Genomic DNA, 9,719 nt, shown 5'->3' with positions numbered 1-9,719 from the left:
CAACTGTGGGACCTTATAAAGACAGGTGTGTACCTTTCCAAATCATGTCCAATCAATTGAATTTACCACAGGTGGACTCCAATCGAGTTGTAGAAACATCTCAAGGATGATCAATGGAAACAGGATGCACCTGAGCTCAATTTCGAGTCTCATAGCAAAGAGTCTGAATACTTATGTAAATAAGGTGTTTTTTTAATTTATTTTTATACATTTGCAACAACAAAAATGAACAACCTGTTTTCTCTATGTCATTATGGTGTATTGTGATGTCATTATGGTGTATTGTGATGTCATTATGGTGTATTGTGATGTCATTATGGTGTATTGTGTGTACATTACTGAGGATTTTTTATTTTATTTAATCCATTTTAGAATAAGGCTGTAACGTAACAAAATGTGGAAAAAGTCAAGAGGTCTGAATACTTTCCGAAGGCTCTGTATATCAGTATATTGGCAAAGTAAGAAATACCGGAGAGAGAGCATATAGATATACAAAATATTATTTGTGACTTTCTTTTTTATCAATGCAGTACAGAATGTTAAAAGAAGCAGCGTTCAGCAGGACTTGTGAGTTACATAGTCCTGTGTCCCACAGTGGTACATGGAAGTGGAACCAATGAACTGTCACACGCATCCTCCCAGACTGCACTCCTATTCTACTTCCTCTTCTTCTCATCTCTGCCACTTCTTCTTCTTCTTCTTCTTGTTACTGTTGCCTTTTCCAACAGTCTGAATAGGGAGACAGTAGATGTGCATCGGGATGTTCTTGTAATAGCTGGTTACAACGGGCCTGGCAAAACATAGAGAGTCAGCATGGTGTAAATACAGAGACACAGCATCTGTAGAATAAACTGTACTACCACGTATCAGTAGGTTATCTCCTTTGGGAGGAGACTGTACTACCAGGTATCAGTAGGTTATCTCCTTTGGGAGGAGACTGTACTACCAGGTATCAGTAGGTTATCTCCTTTGGGAGGAGACTGTACTACCAGATATCAGTAGGTTATCTCCTTTGGGAGGAGACTGTACTACCAGGTATCAGTAGGTTATCTCGTTTGGGAGGAGACTGTCCTACCAGGTATCAGTAGGTTATCTCCTTTGGGAGGAGACTGTACTACCAGGTATCAGTAGGTTATCTCCTTTGGGAGGAGACTGTACTACCAGGTATCAGTAGGTTATACTTAATGTAGTATATGTCCTTGATAGTGAAAGGCTATCTCATAAATTCATACTACAGTATCATATCTGGAGAGAAAAAAATTATATTGTAAAGACTGTGGTACGTACTTTTTGAGGCGCTGGTTGAGCTGTAGGAAGCACAGTGTCCTCCAGCGTAGCCTGTTGTCCTCCTGTCGTAGGACGTTCAGCTCTCTCTGTCTCGCCACCTCCCTGCGAAGACGGTCTATCAGCTCCGCCTCCATACGCGCCAGCTGCACAGCAGAGAGCCCAGGGAGACTCGTTTTAGTATCCACATCACTGCTTTAGTTAACCACAGGGAGTTGTAGCTGTGGCTCTTCTGTGTGTTGACTGCAAGGTGACTCTGCATAGATAAATCGACCAAGACGGATTTTGCCAAAAGGGTACATTACAAACTGAATGGACTTGTACCATTCAGAAGCACTATCCTCACGTATCCCACCCAAACACACAGAAGCACTATCCTCACGTATCCCACCCAAACACACAAGAAGCACTATCCTCACGTATCCCACCCAAACACACAGAAGCACTATCCTCACGTATCCCACCCAAACACACAGAAGCACTATCCTCACGTATCCCACCCAAACACACAGAAGCACTATCCTCACGTATCCCACCCAAACACACAGAAGCACTATCCTCACGTATCCCACCCAAACACACAGAAGCACTATCCTCATGTATCCCACCCAAACACACAGATGACAACCCTCGCTGCTCACTCACACAAAAAGCCATCTGTTCCAGCTTGAGGACAACTTATCGACACCGTAAAGGACTCATTCTCCATCTCCGGTGGGCTGCGGTCCAGACACCATTTCAGACAGAACATCTTAATGAGATTCTGGCTCGGGCCTTGAGTTTCCAATCTGCTTCATTCTCACCTAACAACCCTCCAACTGGGCAACAACATCGTGGTCATTTCAGCCAGCACAGAGCCCATCATTTCAGCCAGCACGAAGCCCATCATTTCAGCCAGCACGAAGCCCATAATTTCAGCCAGCACGAAGCCCATCATTTCAGCCAGCACGGAGCCCATCATTTCAGCCAGCACGGAGCCCATCATTTCAGCCAGCACCATGCCCATTTCCCTCTCACAGTCAGTACAAACTCTATAACGTTATCCCCCCTCACAGTCAGTACAGCCTCTATAGCGTTATCCCCTCTCACAGTCAGTACAGTCTCTATAGCGTTATCTCCTCTCACAGTCAGTACAGCCTCTATAGCGTCATCTCCTCTCACAGTCAGTACAGCCTCTATAGCGTTATCCCCTCTCACAGTCAGTACAGCCTCTATAGCGTTATCTACCCTCACAGTCAGTACAGCCTCTATAGCGTTATCTACCCTCACAGTCAGTACAGCCTCTATAGCGTTATCTACCCTCACAGTCAGTACAGCCTCTATAGCGTTATCTCCCCTCTCACAGTCAGTACAGCCTCTATAGCGTTATCCCCCCTCACAGTCAGTACAGTCTCTATAGCGTTATCTCCTCTCTCACAGTCAGTACAGCCTCTATAGCGTTATCTCCTCTCACAGTCAGTACAGCCTCTATAGCGTTATCTCCTCTCACAGTCAGTACAGCCTCTATAGCGTTATCCCCTCTCACAGTCAGTACAGTCTCTATAGCGTTATCTCCCCTCTCACAGTCAGTACAGCCTCTATAGCGTTATCTCCTCTCTCACAGTCAGTACAGCCTCTATAGCGTTATCTCCTCTCTCACAGTCAGTACAGCCTCTATAGCGTTATCTCCTCTCTCACAGTCAGTACAGCCTCTATAGCGTTATCCCCCCTCACAGTCAGTACAGCCTCTGTAGCGTTATCTCCCCTCTCAGTCAGTACAACCTCTATAGTGTTATCCCCTCTCACAGTCAGTACAGCCTCTATAGCGTTATCCCCTCTCTCACAGTCAGTACAGCCTCTATAGCGTTATCCCCTCTCTCACAGTCAGTACAGTCTCTATAGCGTTATCCCCTCTCACAGTCAGTACAGCCTCTATAGCGTTATCCCCTCTCACAGTCAGTACAGCCTCTATAGCATTATCTCCTCTCACAGTCAGTACAGCCTCTATAGCGTTATCCCCTCTCACAGTCAGTACAGCCTCTATAGCATTATCTCCTCTCACAGTCAGTACAGCCTCTATAGCGTTATCTCCTCTGTTATCTCCTCTGTTATCTCCTCTCTGCTGTGAAGATGTCCCCACCGCTGCAAGACAACTAACCGACTGCTGATCTCATCTCACACACACACACACACACACACACACACACACACACACACACACACACACACACACACACACACACACACACACACACACACACACACACACACACACACACACACACACACACACACACAGCTGATCCCATCTCATCTCTATCTCTCTCTCTCTCTCTCACACACACACACACACACACACACACACACACACACACACACACACTGCTGGCCCCATCTCATCTCACACATCAGTCAACTGTGTGATATTCAATATGAGTGTCTCTCTCTCTCCACCCACCCGGGGGCAAGCAGCTTCTGAGGTAGACTCCTTGACTACCTTTCCCACAAGTCCTAGAGGCAAAATAGAAGACGTTGTAGTTCCTACCACATGTACTGTACCTCCTCAAGTAGATGCTTGTTGTCCTCCACTTTCCTCTGGTGCTCCTGGAGGGGGAGCTCCTGGAGGGGGAGCTCCTGGAGGGGGAGCTCCTGGATGGGGAGCTCCTGGAGGGGGAGCTCCTGGAGGGGGAGCTCCTGGATGGGGAGCTCCTGGAGGGGGAGCTCCTGGAGGGGGAGCTCCTGGATGGGGAGCTCCCAGAGGGGGAGCTTGGCTGGGTCTCCCCTCTCTTTGCTTTGAGTAGCAGGGTTGATGGGAGGGAAAATACATGGCCTGTAAAAGGAGAACGGGGGGGGGGGACATTAGATAATGCTCCTTTTTCTACCATATTCTTAAATACATTACTTTATTTTCAAACATTGAACATTTAAACCTCCAGACATGGTTTTCATAAGCGTTTCTTTCCACTGACAGCAGGTTTTCTAAGTGAGCAAACGGCACGTTGACAAAGGGATTGATGGCGCAGCAGCAGTCCACATACAGTGTAACCTTGAAGTCTCCCATTTACCAATGTCTTCCTCTCTCGTTGCTTCCTTCCTTCCCTGCCTGCTGTTAACCAATCAGATGTCTTTACTGTACATTGAGCCTTGCCACTGTAACGTATCCCTGCTCCTGAAAGAGAGGTTGTGGTTCGGTCCTGCATCGCCGTGGAAAATCTGAGTAATCATCATTATTCAGGTCAGTAGCCAAGAGCCCTTCAGTTAAGAGAGGAGAGGCCTGATAGAGGTGTTGGCTTGCCTGGGTCTGTATCACAGCAAATACAAACACACACACACACACACAGCACAGGGAGAAGTGAGCTCACGTTGAGGTTGTCTTCGGGAGCTTATTTTACAGGTTTGCCTCAATGTGATCATGATGGAACACTAAGTGTTGGGTTACTGGATGGAAACGACACCAAGACATGAGATCGATAGCACCTTGACGTGGCTCACCCCTGTCTCTCTCACTAGAGCCCACCCTGTCTCTCTCTCACTAGAGCTCACCCCTGTCTCTCTCTCACTAGAGCCCACCCTGTCTCTCTCTCACTAGAGCCCACCCTGTCTCTCTCTCTCACTAGAGCCCACCCTGTCTCTCTCTCTCACTAGAGCCCACCTTGTCTCTCTCTCTCACTAGAGCCCACCCTGTCTCTCTCTCTCACTAGAGCCCACCCTGTCTCTCTCTCTCACTAGAGCCCACCCTGTCTCTCTCTCTCACTAGAGCCCACCCTGTCTCTTTCTCACTAGAGCCCACCCCTGTCTCTCTCACTAGAGCCCACCCCTGTCTCTCTCTCACTAGAGCCCACCCTGTCTCTCTCTCACTAGAGCCCACCCTGTCTCTCTCTCACTAGAGCCCACCCTCTCTCTCTCTCACTAGAGCCCACCCTGTCTCTCTCTCTCACTAGAGCCCACCCTGTCTCTCTCTCTCACTAGAGCCCACCCTGTCTCTCTCTCTCACTAGAGCCCACCCTGTCTCTTTCTCACTAGAGCCCACCCCTGTCTCTCTCACTAGAGCCCACCCCTGTCTCTCTCTCACTAGAGCCCACCTCCTCTCTCACTAGAGCCCACCCTGTCTCTCTCTCTCACTAGAGCCCACCCTGTCTCTCTCTCTCACTAGAGCCCACCCTGTCTCTCTCTCTCACTAGAGCCCACCCTGTCTCTCTCTCTCACTAGAGCCCACCCTGTCTCTCTCTCTCACTAGAGCCCACCCTGTGGAGCCCACCCAGAGAGCGACAGAGAGAGAAAGAGAGCGAGAGAAGGAAAAAAGAGAGCCAGAGAGAATGAGTGAGAGCAAGAGAGAGAGAGCAAAAGAAAGAAAGAAAGAGCGCGAGAGAAGGAAAAAGAGAGAGAGAGAATGAGAGAGAGAGAAAGAGAGAGAGAAGGAAAAAGAGAGAGGGAGAGAATGAGAGAGAGAGAAAGAGAGAAAGAGAGAGAATGAGAGATAGAGAAAGAGAGAAGGAAAAAGAGAGAGGGAGAGAATGAGAGAGAGAGGGAAAAAGAAAGAGTGAGAGAGGAGTCACCTGAAACCCTCACCTTTCTGCTGCTGAATGTGAGAGGTAAAAACGTCTTAATGTCAGGTCCACTAGCGCCTGTCAAATAAAAGACAGAAGGGGATTATCCCTAAGTAACATCCCAGTTTACTGCAGCAGAACAAGAGCCAGACACCTAAAAGCAATACTTCATTTATACTACTTTCACTGAGTGAGGGTGTCTTTACAGTTTGAGCTGAGTGAGAGGTGGGACCTAGGGATGGACAGACTTCTTTTACGACTCTGGTCAACATTGCTGTAATCAAAATCGTGTCTCTGTTCATTATGCCTATGTGACTGACTGACTGACTGACTGACTGACTGACTGACTGACTGACTGACTGACTGACTGACTGACTGACTGACTGACTGACTGACTGACTGACTGACTGACTGACGACTGACTGACTGACTGACTGACTGACTGACTGACTGACTGACTGACTGACTGACTGACTGAACTGACTGACTGACGACTGACTGACTGACTGACTGACTGACTGACCTGACTGACTGACGGACTGACTGACTGACTGACTGACTGACTGACGGACTGACTGACTGACTGCTGACTGACTGACTGACTGACTGACTACTGACTGACTGACTGACCTGACTGACTGACTGACTGACGACTGACTGACTGACTGACTTACTGACTGACTGACTGACTGACTGACTGACTGACTGACTGACTGACTGACTGACTGACTGACTGACTGACTGACTGACTGACTGACTGACTGACTGACCTGACTGACTGACTGACTGACTGACTGACTGACTGACTGACTGACTGACTGACTGACTACTGACTGACTGACTGACTGACTGACTGACTGACTGACTGACTGACTGACTGACTGACTGACTGACTGACTGACTGACTGACTGACTGACTGACTGACTGACTGACTGACGACTGACTGACTGACCTGACTGACTGACTGACTGACTGACTGACTGACCTGACTGACTGACTGACTGACTGACTGACTGACTGACTGACTGACTGACTGACTGACTGACTGACTGACTGACTGACCTGACTGACTGACTGACTGACTGACTGACTGACTGACTGGCTGACTGACTGACTGACTGACTGACTGACTGACTGACTGACTGACTGACTGACTGACTGACTGACCTGACTGACTGACTGAACTGACTGACTGACTGACGACTGACTGACTGACTGACTGACTGACTGACTGACTGACTGACTGACTGACTGACTGACTGACTGACTGACTGACTGACTGACTGACTGACTGACTGACTGACTGACTGACTGACTGACTGACTGCACTGACTGTTCTGCTCTGTCCTGTCTGTCTGTCTGTCTGTCTGTCTGTCTGTCCTGTCTGTCTGTCTGTCTGTCCTGTCTGTCTGTCTGTCTGTCTGTGCTGTCACTAAGGAACCGGACACCTCTCCCACTGCAGCTGAGTTGAGCTTATTTACCTCAGTAGTCCTGTTCAGCTGCAACTCTGTCTGAGCCCTCAGTAGTCCTGTTCAGCTGCAACTCTGTCTGAGCCCTCAGTAGAACTGAACTAGGTAGAGTGGACTGACATCTGAGCCCTCAGTAGAACTGAACTAGGTAGAGTGGACTGACATCTGAGCCCTCAGTAGAACTGAACTAGGTAGAGTGGACTGACATCTGAGCCCTCAGTAGAACTGAACTAGGTAGAGTGGACTGACATCTGAGCCCTCAGTAGAACTGAACTAGGTAGAGTGGACTAACATCTGAGCCCTCAGTAGAACTGAACTAGGTAGAGTGGACTAACATCTGAGCCCTCAGTAGAACTGAACTAGGTAGAGTGGACTGACATCTGAGCCCTCAGTAGAACTGAACTAGGTAGAGTGGACTGACATCTGAGCCCTCAGTAGAACTGAACTAGGTAGAGTGGACTAACATCTGAGCCCTCAGTAGAACTGAACTAGGTAGAGTGGACTAACATCTGAGCCCTCAGTAGAACTGAACTAGGTAGAGTGGACTAACATCTGAGCCCTCAGTAGAACTGAACTAGGTAGAGTGGACTAACATCTGAGCCCTCAGTAGAACTGAACTAGGTAGAGTGGACTAACATCTGAGCCCTCAGTAGAACTGAACTAGGTAGAGTGGACTAACATCTGAGCCCTCATTAGAACTGAACTAGGTAGAGTGGACTAACATCTGAGCCCTCAGTAGAACTGAACTAGGTAGAGTGGACTGACATCTGAGCCCTCAGTAGAACTGAACTAGGTAGAGTGGACTAACATCTGAGCCCTCAGTAGAACTGAACTAGGTAGAGTGGACTAACATCTGATCCCTCAGTAGAACTGAACTAGGTAGAGTGGACTAACATCTGAGCCCTCAGTAGAACTGAACTAGGTAGAGTGGACTAACATCTGAGCCCTCAGTAGAATTGAACTAGGTAGAGTGGACTAACATCGGAGCCCTCAGTAGAACTGAACTAGGTAGAGTGGACTAACATCTGAGCCCTCAGTAAAACTGAACTAGGTAGAGTGGACTAACATCTGAGCCCTCAGTAGAACTGAACTAGGTAGAGTGGACTAACGTCTGAGCCCTCAGTAGAACTGAACTAGGTAGAGTGGACTAACGTCTGAGCCCTCAGTAGAACTGAACTAGGTAGAGTGGACTAACATCTGAGCCCTCAGTAGAACTGAACTAGGTAGAGTGGACTAACATCTGAGCCCTCAGTAAAACTGAACTAAGTAGAGTGGACTAACATCTGAGCCCTCAGTAAAACTGAACTAGGTAGAGTGGACTAACATCTGAGCCCTCAGTAGAACTGAACTAGGTAGAGTGGACTAACATCTGAGCCCTCAGTAGAACTGAACTAGGTAGAGTGGACTAACATCTGAGCCCTCAGTAGAACTGAACTAGGTAGAGTGGACTAACATCGGAGCCCTCAGTAGAACTGAACTAGGTAGAGTGGACTAACATCTGAGCCCTCAGTAGAACTGAACTAGGTAGAGTGGACTAACATCTGAGCCCTCAGTAGAACTGAACTAGGTAGAGTGGACTAACATCTGAGCCCTCAGTAGAACTGAACTAGGTAGAGTGGACTAACATCTGAGCCCTCAGTAGAACTGAACTAGGTAGAGTGGACTAACATCTGAGCCCTCAGTAGAACTGAACTAGGTAGAGTGGACTAACATCTGAGCCCTCAGTAGAACTGAACTAGGTAGAGTGGACTAACATCTGAGCCCTCAGTAGAACTGAACTAGGTAGAGTGGACTAACATCTGAGCCCTCAGTAGAACTGAACTAGGTAGAGTGGACTAACATCTGAGCCCTCAGTAGAACTGAACTAGGTAGAGTGGACTAACATCTGAGCCCTCAGTAGAACTGAACTAGGTAGAGTGGACTAACATCTGAGCCCTCAGTAAAACTGAACTAGGTAGAGTGGACTAACATCTGAGCCCTCAGTAGAACTGAACTAGGTAGAGTAGACTAACATCTGAGCCCTCAGTAAAACTGAACTAGGTTGAGTGGACTAACATCTGAGCCCTCAGTAAAACTGAACTAGGTAGAGTGGACTAACATCTGAGCCCTCAGTAGAACTGAACTAGGTAGAGTGGACTAACATCTGAGCCCTCAGTAGAACTGAACTAGGTAGAGTGGACTAACATCTGAGCCCTCAGTAAAACTGAACTAGGTAGAGTGGACTAACATCTGAGCCCTCAGTAGAACTGAACTAGGTAGAGTGGACTAACATCTGAGCCCTCAGTAGAACTGAACTAGGTAGAGTGGACTAACATCTGAGCCCTCAGTAGAACTGAACTAGGTAGAGTGGACTAACATCTGAGCCCTCAGTAGAACTGAACTAGGTAGAGTGGACTAACATCTGAGCCCTCAGTAGAACTGAACTAGGTAGAGTGGACT

This window comes from Oncorhynchus kisutch, unplaced genomic scaffold (genome assembly GCF_002021735.2).
Source record: "Oncorhynchus kisutch isolate 150728-3 unplaced genomic scaffold, Okis_V2 Okis09a-Okis19a_hom, whole genome shotgun sequence".
NCBI lineage: Eukaryota > Metazoa > Chordata > Actinopteri > Salmoniformes > Salmonidae > Oncorhynchus > Oncorhynchus kisutch.
This window is presented reverse-complemented; position numbering follows the sequence as displayed.